General features: G+C 46.8%; 1 protein-coding gene and 1 non-coding gene across 2 annotated transcripts in view; both read left to right on the top strand.

The window, feature by feature from the left end:
* The window catches only part of LOC140421474 (uncharacterized), a 366287-nt gene that overhangs the window by 293974 nt on the left and 57616 nt on the right, over positions 1-14697 (top strand). The gene's annotated exons all lie outside the window — the stretch shown is intronic.
* trnav-cac (transfer RNA valine (anticodon CAC)) lies at positions 13707-13779 on the top strand. Its single transcript has one exon. It is a non-coding gene; the product is annotated as a tRNA-Val (tRNA).

The raw sequence follows: 14697 nt of genomic DNA, 5'->3' as shown, positions 1-14697 counted from the left end.
TGGACAAAGACATTGTGTTCATTTCCGGTTACAAACTCCGCTCCCTCACCGTCGACTCCATCTCTCTCCCTGGGCACTGTCTGAGACTGAATAAGACGCTTCACAATCTCGGTCATATTTCACCCCAAGCTGTGTTTCTGTCCACATATCACTGTCACTGCCTATTTCCACTCAGTAACGTTGTCCAGCTGTGTCCCTGTCTTAGTCCATGTGCTGTTGAAACTCATCCAGCACAGCATAGGGGCTGGTATAGCACGGGGCTGGTATAGCACAGGGCTAAATCGCTGGCTTTGAAAGCAGACCAAGGCAGGCCAGCAGCATGGTTCAATTCCCGTACCAGCCTCCCCGAACAGGCGCCGGAATGTGGCGACTAGGGGCTTTTCACAGTAACTTCATTTTGAAGCCTACTTGTGACAATAAGCGATTTTCCATTCCTTTTGTTTCCTCTAAACTGGACTATTCTAATGTGGGTCTTGTCGATCTCCCTATTTCTTATAACAGGGGTTACCTAATAAAGCAGACTGGGTCTGAGCTGCAAAAATAGAGGTGTTGAGCACAAAAACAAGAAATTATAAAGTCATGGTTAGATCACAACATTACATCCAGTTCTGGTCACCAGTCCTTATGAAGGATATGAGGATCCTGACAGAGTGCTGAGGAGATTCAGGATGGTTCCAGGAGGGAAGTTAGCGGCAAGGTTAAGTTGGAGAAACTGGGCTTGTTCTACACAGAGCAAATGAAATTGAGGGGAGATTGATGGAGGTGTACAAAATTAATACAGGCATAGATCAGGTCGATAAAGAAAAGGTGTTCACATTAGCTGATGGTGCCTGAGATGCAGGAGGGAATATGAAGACCTTTTTTTACACAGAGTGATAACCTGGATCTCACAGCCCTGGTGGGTGGTGGATGTGGAAATGATTCATCACTTCACAATAAGAAGGATGATATACTGTGCGGCTTTTATCAAGGATTTGGCTGCAATAATTGCACACTGGACGATTGCATCATATTTTAATTGTCTGCCCCCCTCCCACTCTGACCTCTCTGCCCTTGGCCTCCTGAACTGTTCCAATGAAGCTCAAAGGGAGCTCCGGGAACAGCAGCTCATCTTTCCATTCAACACTTTATAACCTTCAGAACTCAGCAGTGAGTTCAGCAGTTTCTGCAGCAACAGAAGTTTCAGGATCTAGAACTCTCTCCCTGACTAGACATTAAAATAGAAAATACTGGGAATATCTGGCAACATCTGGGGAGTGTCAACAGTTGACCTTTCAGATCTGTGCTGATGCAGAGTAGTACTGATGAAAGATCTTGGACATGAAATGTAAACCATGTCTCCCTCTCCACGGACACTACCAGATCTGCTGAGTATTTCGATTCTGGCTTTGGTCACTGTCTGTGCGGAGTCTTCACATTCTCCCTGTGTCTGCGTGGGTTTCCTCTGAGTGCTCCGGTTTGCTCCCACAACTCCTGAAAGACGTGCTTGTTAGGTGAATTGCCCTTAGTGTCCAAAATTGCCCGCAGTGTTGGGTGGGGTTGCTGGGTTATGCGGATAGGGGTGGAGGTGTGGGCTTAGGTAGGGTGCACTTTCCAAGACCCAGTGCAGACTCGACGGGCCAAATGGCCTCTTTCTGCACTGTACCTGTGGGCCATAGCACACTGGGCTAAATCGCTGGCTTTTAAAGCAGACCAAGGCAGGCCAGCACGGTTCAATTCCCATACCACCGCGAACAGGCGCCGGAATGTGGCGACTAGGGTCTTTTCACAGTAACTTCATTGAAGCCTACTTGTGGCAAGCCATTTTCATTTCAAATTCTATGATCTATGATCTTATCCACAACATTCTCTCCTCCTGCTGACAGGCCAGGGAGCACTGCGCATGCGCCCTGCTGCAATATGGCTGCCGTTATTCTGGGCCTGTGGCGCAGAGCAGCCCAACAACGTCCTTTCCAAACACAGGATCAGGAGCTTCTTATTCGGGGTTTGAGGCATTCATGCTGTGTGTATGAAGCCCCAGCCACTCCGCTGTCTCTTCCCCCATACCTCACGGCCCCGTGGCTCAGTTCACGCGATCATTTTTTCCCTCGCCGCCCAAGTCCAGGCACGTACCGCACTGCGCATGCCCCAGTCAGAGACCGTTCTCCACTTACAGCTTGGTAGTGGTAGTGCGCCTGCGCAAGACGCTCCTGCAGGTTGAATAGGACACAGTCTTCCACGCGGTGAATGCTGGGTATATATCCAACCATTAAGACGCATATTGCTCAATCGAAATTGGCGCTTTGTGATCCGATTTCGATTGGAACCACATGCCAAGATGTCACATTATTAAATTAATTGATACAGCAACCAAAGTACATGTGCAGTATCTGAATGATACTAAATGGGCGGCACGGTGGCATAGTGGCTAGCACTGCTGCTTCACAGAGCCAGAGACCCGGGTTCAATTCCGGCCTCGGATAACTGGGAAGATTGCAGTTTCTCCCTATGTTTGTGTGGGTTTCCTCTGGGTCCCTCCCACAGTCCAAGATATGCAGGTTAGGTGGATTGGCCATGATAAATTGGTGTCCAAAAGATTAGGTGGGTCACCAGGATCGGGTGAAGGTTTGGGATTAACTGGGGTGCTATTTCCAAGGGCTGGTGCAGACTCGAATGGCTTCCTGCTGCACTGTAGACTCTTCCTCCAGTGTGACTGAGCTGTTATGTCAGCAAATAGGATGACCGAGTGAATTCATTTCCGCATTTGCCTGGAGGCACATTCACCTTGGACCCAAGATGGCGCCGGAGCGTGGCGACTCTCTGTGAGCTCTGCCAAACAGATCCTCTTTTTACATCTTTTATCATCGTACTAATCTTTTAAAACTAATTGAACACTAACATTATCACTAACCTTTACTGCAGTATGCTTCACCCGATGCCGATGTCTATGTATGTATTTACATTGTGGACCTTGTGTTGCCCTTTTATGTATTTTCTTTTTATTTTATTTTCTCTAATGTACTAAATGATCTGTTTGAGCTGCTCGTAGAAAAATACTTTTCACTGTACCTCAGTACATGTGACAATAAACAAATCCAAATCCAAAGAATTTTGTGGTGCGATTTTACACCTGAAATTGAAGCTCAGTCAGTGATTGTAAACCCTTCTACTAATGAGTTCCACATTCTTAGCACTGTTCAGTTAAAGAAAAGCAAAAAAGCTACAGATGATGGAAATCTGAATTAACAACAAAAATAATAATCTAATAATAATCTTTATTAGTGTCACAAGTAGGCTTACATTAACACTGCAATGAAGTTACTGTGAAAATCCCCTCGTCGCCACACTACAGCGCCTGTTTGGATACAATGGGGGAGAATTTAGAATGTCCAATTCACCTAACAAGCATGTCTTTCGGGACTTGTGGGAGGAAACCAGAGCACTCGGAGGAAACCCACACAGACACGGGGAGAACGTGCAGACTCTGCACAGACAGTGACCAAAACCAGAATCAAAATACTCAGCAGATCTGGTAGTGTCTGTGGAGAGGGAGACATGGTTTACATTTCATGTCCAAGATCTTTCATCAGAACTACACTTCATCACCACAGATCTGAAAGTTCAACTGTTTTTCAATCCCCAGATGTTGCCAGATATGCTGGGTATTTCCAGTATTTTCTAGTTTAATGTCTAGGTAAAGAGAATTATTCATTAGATTTATTACTAAGTTATATTTATTTTCATCCTTATACAAGTGGAAACATCTTCCAGTTGTCTACCCTGTAAAACACTTCTATACGTTTACATTCCTCAATCATTCACTTTTCCAAGGAAACGCCCCTAACCTTCACAATCTATCTTGATGGGTATAACCTGTCAGTATAGAATTGCTCCAATAAAACTTTCTTGCATCCTTTCCAGTGCTTCTAAATACACTTTTTAATAAGGAGATCTGAGCTAATTAGAGCAGCAAACTCGCCATTCTCCCCAAATGCCTGAAAGTTGTAGTACTTAAGTTTTTTCCCTCATTAGCTGAATATAAGATGGAATGGAATGAACAGATTCAACAAGCCAATCTCTAATATTATGAGGCATCTACAATGGTGCGTCCTTTAACTACAATGAAACAGTGGGCTGTTTTACTCTTAATCTGTCAATGAAGACATGAAGAATAGCGTGTCTGAGAACAACAGGTTTTTAATGAAGTGGCTCGAGGTCAGATTATGTTTTAAACATAATTGCTGAGCAGTGATAGGCTGCACTTGTAATTTATGTATACCTTTACTTACAGTTCAGTCCAGCTTGCTCAGATTTCATGCTCTCATAATTGTCCTTCAAGTTCATAATTTCCCAAGTTCAAAATACTAGCCTTGGACGCACTCTTCTCTCCCTCAAACTGAATGTAAAATTCAAACATATATGATCGCGGCCACCTGGGGCTGCCTTCACCATGAAGTTACTAATTAATCCCATCTCATTGCACAATACAAAGTCTAGTACCTCCCTTTGGGTGGTTCCAGAAATCAGATCACACAAAGCAGCAAAATATGTTTGTATTTTAGAACATAGAACATACAGTGCAGGAGGAGGCCATTCGGTCCATCGAGTCTGCACCGACCAACTTAAGCCCTCACTTCCACCCTAATCCTGTAACGCAATAACCCCTCCTCACCCTTTTGGTCACTAAGGGCAATTTATCATGGCCAATCCACCTAACCTGCACGTCTTTGGACTGTGGGAGGGAACCGGAGAAACCAGAGGAAACCCACGCAGACATGGGGAGAACGTGCAGACTCCGCACAGACAGTGACCCAGCGGGGAATCGAACCTGGGACCCTGGCACTTGTGCTACCATGCTACTCGGCACACATAGTAACAGTTTGTTCAGTCAACAACTGAATATAATGGGTTTACAAATGACAATTATCATAGTTACTCTATCAAAAATGTCTAATACTAATAAAGCAAAATACTGTGGCTGCTGGAATCTGAAATAAACACACATGTCCATCCGAGGCCAGCTGCAATGATCCAGTGATGCCCAATGTAAACTGGAAGAACAACACCTCATCTTCCAATGAGACACTTTACAGCCTCCCCTATCTGCCCTTCGCTGTTCAGTTGCTTCCATTTCATATTCGGCTTTCTCACAATTTTTCCACCGTTAATACTCTTCATTCCTCAATGAACTCTTTGTCTTATGTCCTTGACAAATTTGTCCAAGCGGCTCGGTGGCACAGTGGGTAGCACTGTTGCCTCACAGCACCTGTGACCCAGGTTCAATTTGGCCTTGGGAGTTTGCACATTCTCCCCGTGTCTGCATGGTTTTTCTCCAGGTGCTCCGGTTTCTTCCCACAGTCCAAAGATATACAAGTTTGGTGGATTGGCTGTGCTAAATTGCCTCTTCGTGTCCAAAGGTGTGCAGGTCAGGTGGCGTTACGGGGATTGGGTGTGATAGTGGGCCTACGTAGGGAGTGGGAGCTCTTTCAGAGGATCGGTGCAGACTTGATGAGCCGAATGGCCTCCATCTGCACTGTAGGGATTCCATATCTGTAGGTGGATTGGCCATGCTGAATTGCCCCTTAGTGTCCAAAGATGTGCAGGTTAGGTTGAGTTACAGGGTTTCAGTGATAGGGTGGGAGCCTGGTTAGAGCACTCTTTCAAAGGATCGGTGCAGGCTCGATGGCTGAATGGCCTCATTATGCATTGTAGCTATGCTATTCTATTCTTGTCTATTCTACCTGGTCTTCTATTCTGCCCACCTCCTGTGCCACTTTCCAACTATATAATCCATCTATCTATCTGTCCATTCCTACCATAACCTCCTATACTGCTGTGAATGATCATTTAAATGAGTGTACTGGTAAACTTTGTTTCTCTCCATAGATGTTGGCAGACCAGCTGACAGTAATGTTGCCCATAAAGACAAACGCCAGCACAATGGTAATTGAAGCAGAGGAAATGGCAGAGATGGTTACTGTCGTGGAAATCATAATAAAGACAAATTCCTCGAGGTTCAATTTAAGGAAATTTATTTACACAAATATACTTGTGGAGAGAGTGTGTTTCAGCTGCAAAGCCAAGGCACTGCACTCTGAATTATGCAGTCAAAAACCGTTGTATTTATAGGTTGAAATAAACAACTTTGAAGAGATAAAGCTTGGGAACATACGCAAAAGGAAAATGAATGTTTTGCCTTTGGTTTAAAAACAATTCGAGTACGCATTTTGTTGTCCTTTGGAAGAACAACTTATTATCATAATAAGGCCAGTACCACATACTAAGCAGTATTTGGTTTACATTACATGACCTCCTTATTTTCGCTCAAAAGCAGTGTTAAAATATAGTTAATATTCCCAGCATGCTTCTAAATTTGTAACTCATTAACTTCCCTTCCACAGTTACAAATCACTTGTTCTCGGTCTTCCTATGGAGGCAAAGCAGTAAGAGAGACGCGGAAAGGAGGTTCTGTGCGGATCTGGTGACAGCCGCCTTTCTTTTTCACTAACACGATTTGACCAACAGAATTGTTCACATCTTGTACAAGGAAGGATCAAATAAAATTGGCACTTCCATTTCAAATCTGCTGTGAAGTAACATTCTCTCATTTGATTTGAAAGCTGACTGTTGTGAAGTTGCAACCGAGCACAATGGGCTTTATGCCGCTCTTTCTGTGGTGTCCTGGTCATCACATTCGCCAATTGAAAACCAAACAGAAACATTATCAAGGACTTCCGGGTGCGGCGATGACCAGCTGAGTCGCACGTTTCGGCAGCTCCCGGTGGAACGGACTTTTGGGCTCTTGATAGGAGCCCCAACGGCAATTTTAACGGCTAAAAACACCGTGCGGTAAACCAGAAGGGTGTTCCCCCTGGACACGGATGGAAAAAGGAGAGGAAAGTGGCCGGATTGCAGCGGATCCTTTGGAACAACGGCAAGGAAGGCAAGCAGAAACCAAGATGGCGTCGGAAGGTGGCAGTTTCATATGGGGCCCTGAACAACAAGAGTTCTTGAAACGCTGCGTGGAGGAGATAAAAAAGGAAATGAAGAAAGAGTTGTTGGCCCCGATATTACAGGCGATTGAAGGGCTGAAAGAGGAACAAAAGACCCAGGAGCAGGAGCTTCGGGTCGTGAAGGCGAAAGCAGCAGAAAATGAGAACGATATACAGGGCCTGGTGGTGAAGTCGGAGATACAGGAGGCACACCAGAAACGATCTGTGGAGAGGTTGGAGGCACTGGAAAACAACGCAAGGAGGAACAACTTGAGGATTCTTGGCCTTCCTGAAGGTGTGGAGGGGGCGGACGTCGGGGCATATGTGAGCACGATGCTGCACTCGTTAATGGGAGCGGAGGCCCCGACGGGTCCGTTGGAGGTGGAGGGAGCATACCGAGTTATGGTGCGAGGATCGAGAGCAGGAGAAACTCCCAGAGCCATAGTGGTGAGATTCCTCCGTTTTAAGGATAGAGAAATGGTCCTTAGATGGGCGAAGAAAACTCGGTGTAGTAAATGGGAGAACGCGGTGATCCGCGTTTATCAAGATTGGAGTGCGGAGGTGGCGAGAAGGAGGGCGAGCTTTAATCGGGCCAAAGCGGTACTTCACAAAAAGAAGATAAAATTTGGAATGCTGCAACCGGCAAGACTGTGGGTCACATATCAAGGGAGGCACCACTACTTTGAAACGGCGGATGAAGCGTGGACTTTTATTGTAGAAGAAAAATTGGAATGATTGGATTATGAAAATGAACGTTTGGACAAAGTGGTGGGGCGAATGGGGGGGGGGGGGCGAAGAGGGGTTTTATGTTTTAATCCTGCGGTATGGTAACTTTTCTTTCTCCCACAGGTGGTGATGGGGGGAGGTGGGGAGGGAGAGGAGATGGGGCGTTGGCCATGGGAGGCGGGGCCGAGGGAGAGGCGCGGGCTTGGTTCCCGCGCTATGATAATTATGGCGGGAATAGAGAAGCAGGAAGGAGGGGGCGTCGCACGGTGCGAGCCGTGATCACGGGGGAAGCCGAGGTCAGCCAGAGTTTGCTGACTTCTGGGAGCAACATGGGGGGAGTAATTACGCTAGCGGGGGGTCTAGCAGGGGGGGGGAGGGGGGAATTACTGGGTTGCTGCTGCTGGGGAAAGGGGGGAGTGGGTACGGGAAAGGATGGGCGGGGGGGCACCGTCTGGGAGAGATACACCTGCGTGGGAACTGGGTGAGAAGCTGGAAAAAGATGATGGCTAACCGGCAAGGGGGGGAGGTGGGAAGCCCCCCAACTCGGCTGATCACGTGGAACGTGAGGGGGCTTAACGGGCTGATAAAGAGGGCACGAGTACTCGCACACCTTAAGAAACTTAAAGCAGATGTGGTTATGCTACAGGAAACGCACCTGAAACTGATAGATCAGGTTAGGTTGCGCAAAGGATGGGTGGGGCAAGTGTTCCATTCGGGGCTGGATGCGAAAAACAGGGGGGTGGCTATATTAGTGGGGAAGCGGGTAATGTTCGAGGCGAAGACTATAGTGGCGGATAACGGGGGCAGATACGTGATGGTGAGTGGCAAATTACAGGGAGAGATGGTGGTTTTGGTAAACGTGTATGCCCCGAACTGGGACGATGCCAACTTTATGAGGCGAATGCTAGGACGCATCCCAGACCTAGAGACCGGAAAGCTGATAATGGGGGGAGACTTTAACACGGTGTTGGAACCAAGGCTGGATAGGTCGAAGTCCAGGACTGGTAGGAGGCCGGCAGCAGCCAAGGTGCTTAAGGATTTTATGGAGCAGATGGGAGGGGTGGACCCGTGGAGATTCAGTAGACCTAGGAGTAAGGAGTTCTCGTTTTTCTCCTATGTCCATAAAGTCTATTCACGCATAGACTTTTTTGTGTTGGGTAGGGCATTGATCCCGAGGGTGAGGGGAACGGAATATACGGCTATAGCCATTTCGGATCATGCCCCACACTGGGTAGTCTTGGAGATAGGGGAGGAAACAAGAGGGCGTCCACCCTGGAGAATGGACATGGGACTAATGGCGGATGAGGGGGTGTGCCTAAGGGTGAGGGGATGCATTGAAAAGTACTTGGAACTCAATGACAATGGGGAGGTTCAGGTGGGAGTGGTCTGGGAGGCGTTGAAGGCGGTGGTTAGGGGGGAGCTGATATCAATAAGGACACATAAAGGGAAGCAGGAGAGTAAGGAACGGGAGCGGTTGCTGCAAGAACTTTTGAGGGTGGATAGACAATATGCGGAAGCACCGGAGGAGGGACTGTACAGGGAAAGGCAAAGGCTGCATGCGGAATTTGACTTGCTGACTACAGGCACTGCAGAGGCACAATGGAGGAAGGTGCAGGGTGTACAGTATGAATATGGAGAGAAGGCGAGCAGATTGCTGGCACACCAATTGAGGAAAAGGGGAGCAGCGAGGGAAATAGGGGGGGTGAGGGACGAGGAAGGAGAGACGGAGCGGGGAGCGGAGAGAGTGAACGAAGTGTTCAAGACATTTTATAAAAAAATGTATGAAGCTCAACCCCCGGATGGGAGGGAGAGAATGATGGATTTTTTGGATCGGCTGGAAATTCCCAAGGTGGAAGAGCAGGAAAGGGTGGGACTGGGAGCACAGATCACGGTAGAAGAAGTGGTGAAAGGAATTAGGAACATGCAGACGGGAAAGGCCCCGGGACCGGACGGATTCCCAGTTGAATTTTACAGAAAATATTTGGACTTGCTCGCCCCGCTACTGACGAGGACCTTTAACGAGGCAAAGGAAAGGGGACAACTGCCCCCGACTATGTCAGAAGCAACGATATCGCTTCTCTTAAAGAAGGAAAAGGATCCGCTACAATGCGGGTCCTACAGACCAATTTCCCTCCTCAATGTGGATGCCAAGGTCCTGGCCAAGGTAATGGCAATGAGAATAGAGGAATGTGTCCCGGGGGTGGTTCATGAGGGCCAAACTGGGTTTGTGAAGGGGAGACAGCTGAACACGAATATACGGAGGCTGTTAGGGGTAATGATGATGGCCCCACCAGAGGGTGAAATGGAGATAGTAGTGGCGATGGATGCCGAGAAAGCATTTGATAGAGTGGAATGGGATTATCTGTGGGAGGTGTTGAGGAGATTTGGGTTTGGAGAGGGGTATGTTAGATGGGTGCAGCTGTTGTATAGGGCCCCAGTGGCGAGTGTGGTCACGAATGGACGGGGATCGGCATATTTTCGGCTCCATAGAGGGACAAGGCAGGGATGTCCTCTGTCCCCATTACTGTTTGCACTGGCGATTGAGCCCCTGGCGATAGCGCTGAGAGGTTCCAAGAGATGGAGGGGAATACTTAGGGGAGGAGAAGAACACCGGGTATCTTTATATGCGGATGATCTGCTACTATATGTGGCGGATCCAGCGGAGGGGATGCCAGAAATAATGCGGATACTTGGGGAGTTTGGGGATTTTTCAGGGTATAAATTGGACATGGGGAAGAGTGAGCTGTTTGTGGTGCATCCAGGGGAGCAGAGTAGAGAAATAGAAGACCTACCGTTGAGGAAGGTAACAAGAGACTTTCGTTACCTGGGGATCCAGATAGCTAAGAATTGGGGCACATTGCACAGGCTAAATTTGACGCGGTTGGTGGAACAGATGGAGGAAGATTTCAAGAGATGGGATATGGTAGCATTGTCAATGGCAGGGAGGGTGCAGGCGGTTAAGATGGTGGTCCTCCCGAGATTCCTCTTTGTGTTTCAGTGCCTCCCGGTGGTGATCACGAAGGCTTTTTTCAAAAGGATAGAAAAGAGTATCATGGGTTTTGTTTGGGCCGGGAAGACTCCGAGAGTGAGGAAGGGATTCTTACAGCGTAGTAGGGATAGGGGGGGGGGGGGCTGGCACTACCGAGCCTAAGTGAGTATTATTGGGCCGCTAATATTTCAATGGTGAGTAAGTGGATGGGAGAGGAGGAAGGAGCGGCGTGGAAGAGATTAGAGAGGGCGTCCTGTAGGGGGACCAGCCTGCAGGCTATGGTGACAGCCCCATTGCCGTTCTCACCAAGGAACTATACCACGAGTCCGGTGGTGGTAGCTACACTGAAGATTTGGGGACAGTGGAGACGACATAGGGGAAAGACCGGAGCACTGGGGGGGTCCCCGATAAGAAACAACCATAGGTTTGCCCCGGGGGGAATGGATGGGGGATATGGAATGTGGCAAAGAGCAGGTATAACGCAATTGAAAGATCTATTTGTGGATGGGAAGTTCGCGAGTCTGGGAGCGCTGACTGAGAAATATGGGTTGCCCCAAGGGAATGCATTCAGGTACATGCAATTGAGGGCTTTTGCGAGGCAACAGGTGAGGGAATTCCCGCAGCTCCCGACACAAGAGGTGCAGGACAGAGTCATCTCAAAGAAATGGGTGGGGGACGGTAAGGTGTCGGATATATATAGGGAAATGAGGGATGAAGGGGAGACTATGGTGGACGAACTAAAAGGGAAATGGGAAGAAGAGCTAGGGGAGGAGATCGAGGAGGGGCTGTGGGCAGATGCCCTAAACAGGGTAAACTCGTCGTCCTCGTGCGCCAGGCTAAGCCTGATTCAGTTTAAGGTATTACACAGGGCACATATGACTGGAACACGGCTCAGTAAATTTTTTGGGGTGGAGGATAGGTGTGCGAGGTGCTCGAGAAGCCCAGCGAATCATACCCATATGTTTTGGTCATGCCCGGCACTACAGGGGTTTTGGATGGGGGTGACAAAGGTGCTTTCGAAAGTAGTAGGAGTCCGGGTCGAACCAAGCTGGGGGTTGGCTATATTTGGGGTTACACAAGAGCCGGGAGTGCAGGAGGCGAGAGAGGCCGATGTTTTGGCCTTTGCGTCCCTAGTAGCCCGGCGCAGGATATTGCTAATGTGGAAAGAAGCCAAGCCCCCGGGGGTGGAGACCTGGATAAATGATATGGCGGGGTTCATAAAGTTAGAGCGGATTAAGTTCGTCCTAAGGGGGTCGGCTCAAGGGTTTACCAGGCGGTGGCAACCGTTCGTCGAATATCTTGCGGAAAGATAGATGGGGGAAAAAAGAAGGCAGCAGCAGCAGCCCAGGACTTGGGGGTGGGGGGTGGGGGGGGGGGGTGGCCTGAGACAAGGCAGTTGCCAATTAGGGCTAGTTTTTATTTTTGTTATTTAATATTTATTTATTTGTTGTTGTTTTCTTTTGTTCTTGTTTAAATAAAAAAGATCATTATTATCTGTATTGTTATAATGTTGTGTAAAGGATGCACAATGTACTGTGTTGGTTGACCAAAAATTTTCAATAAAATATTATTTAAAAAAAAAGAAACATTATCAAATCTTTCCCATTAAACGTGAGACAAGTTAGAATAATTTAAGTGTGTTGCTGGGTGTTATCGGAATCTCGGGTGCTGCAGCCAATTCTATTTACTTTTATCTCGGCCTCAAAATGCATTCAGCAAAATCAGAAATGCTGAATTGTCCTGAAGCAATGAGATGGAAAATATGTCCGCATTTTGGCAAAGTTCGCATATTAGCGGTTCGTTCAATCCACAACAGAGTTGAATTGGTTTACAGATGCAGGTTTAATCACTGAATGAAACAAGCGATTCTGTGACTGAATTAGAGGAAATGGCAGAGATTTAATAGAGCCATCTTTTTAAAAATCTGTCTTCATGATAGCGAAATAGGAAAAACCACTCGGGGAGATGAGAAAAACGAGGCTCGGTACAGATCCTGTGGCGTCCCTCTTTCTTCAACACGAACGGGATGAAGGTGCCAGAATGTCTCACACACAGAACAAAAAGGAATCAAATATAATAAAAATATCATTCTCAAATCTCTACCTGTAAAACTATCCCATTTCATTTCCATGCTGACTGTGCTCAATCTCACATGAGCACAATGGGGTTTGTATTTCCCAGTGACTCGAATTATTTTCTTTGTCAGTCATGTTTGCAAATCAATGTTGTATATTTCAGAGTCTCACTTTCAAATGAGGACATAAATGTCAGATAAGATTAAGTTTTGAGTAACGGAACAGATGCTGAGTAAATTGATTGACATTTTTAGAAGCAACATGAGAATGATGTTATTACTGAATGAGCAGAAATCATTCCACCCTGAGAATGCTTCTCCATTTGAAAATTCATTTGAAACCAAATAAAGTGGACTACTTAAGCAAAGTGATCTCAACAGGGCTTTGTGAAGTTCTAAAAACCATTCCCTCTCTAATAGACAGACTGTGAACAGGCTGTAGATCAAATATAATTAGATTCCGTATATCAACTCAGAAATAATTAAGAGATGCTTGATCAGGAAAAAACACCTTCATAAATTCGGTATGAAATCAATTGCATGATTACATGTTGTTTATATTGTAAACTACGTAATTTCCGTGTTCACATCTCCTGGTCCAGTGAAACTTGATCATTAAGTCAAACTGGGCATGGATTCGACAGAAATTCCTTTTTCAAAAGCGAATTGGACGATCAGCTGAAATGGAGAAAACCCAAGACCATTGAAACAGAGAAAAACATTGAGATTAATCAAAAGATTGTTCATTTGAAAAGCTGGTCGAGGTGATCGAAGTGCCACTTATTGCGTTTTGCCATTTGATGGTTACATTGATTTATTAGTCTCTCTGCAGCATTCCCAATGAGGACAGCCGAATTCTAAAAAAACAAAGGCTCCAAAGTGTAACTGAGTGACAGAAGAGCGTGACCTTTCTACACAGGGCCATTGGAGCGACTATCAGTCAGTTGTTTCTGTAGTGTAGTGGTTATCACGTTCGCCTCACACGCGAAAGGTCCCCGGTTCGAAACCGGGCAGAAACATTATGGACGTTCCTCATTTGGCGATGAGTTTTCTGTTTACTCATTAAGCGAATCCGTTACCTTACACCGGTTTCAAATGATATCCTACAAAATCCACCATTATGGGGACTGGGAGGAATCGGTCAGAGAGTTCACACGTGTTAAGTGTGAATGGTTTTCTAATGTGCTGCGACATTTTCTGATTCTAGTAATAATGTTAAATCAATTTATCTGCCGCTTGTCTAAGTTTTGAGCCGAATTGGACTCCCTCAAAAGAAGGTTCTTCAGTGTAACAAGAATGCAGGTTTCCTGTTCTCGGTCAGGGACCAAACTCGGTGCCTGTTTGTGTGGTGGTTGTCATGGTTACTTTACACTCAAAAAACCCTGGATTGGAAACCGCGTAAAAACATTGTCGAGGCCCATTCGTTTAAGTGTGTAGGAAAAGTTGCATAATTGACATTTCCATTGTTACTCATCCCGAATAACCCTTGAACTGAGTAAATCTGCCGCGTGGAACCCCGGTCCCCAGAGCTTCAGCCTGATTCTCTGCATTGCCAGTTTAGTGACAATAACACAACTCAACACCAACCACTCCCCCAGTGAATCCGCAATAACACAACTCAACACCAACCACTCCCCCAGTGAATCCGCAATAACACAGCTCAACACCAACCACTCCCCCAGTGAATCCGCAATAACACAGCTCAACACCAGCCACTCCCCCAGTGAATCCGCAATAACACAGCTCAACACCAACCACTCCCCCAGTGAATCCGCAATAACACAACTCAACACCAACCACTCCCCCAGTGAATCCGCAATAACACAACTCAACACCAACCACTCCCCCAGTGAATCCGCAATAACACAACTCAACACCAACCACACCCCCAGTGAATCCGCTACCGATTATTACCTGAATATAATATCTTACAAAGC

The sequence above is a fragment of the Scyliorhinus torazame genome, chromosome 5, assembly GCF_047496885.1.
Source record: "Scyliorhinus torazame isolate Kashiwa2021f chromosome 5, sScyTor2.1, whole genome shotgun sequence".
Taxonomy (NCBI): domain Eukaryota; kingdom Metazoa; phylum Chordata; class Chondrichthyes; order Carcharhiniformes; family Scyliorhinidae; genus Scyliorhinus; species Scyliorhinus torazame.
This window is presented reverse-complemented; position numbering and strand designations above follow the sequence as displayed.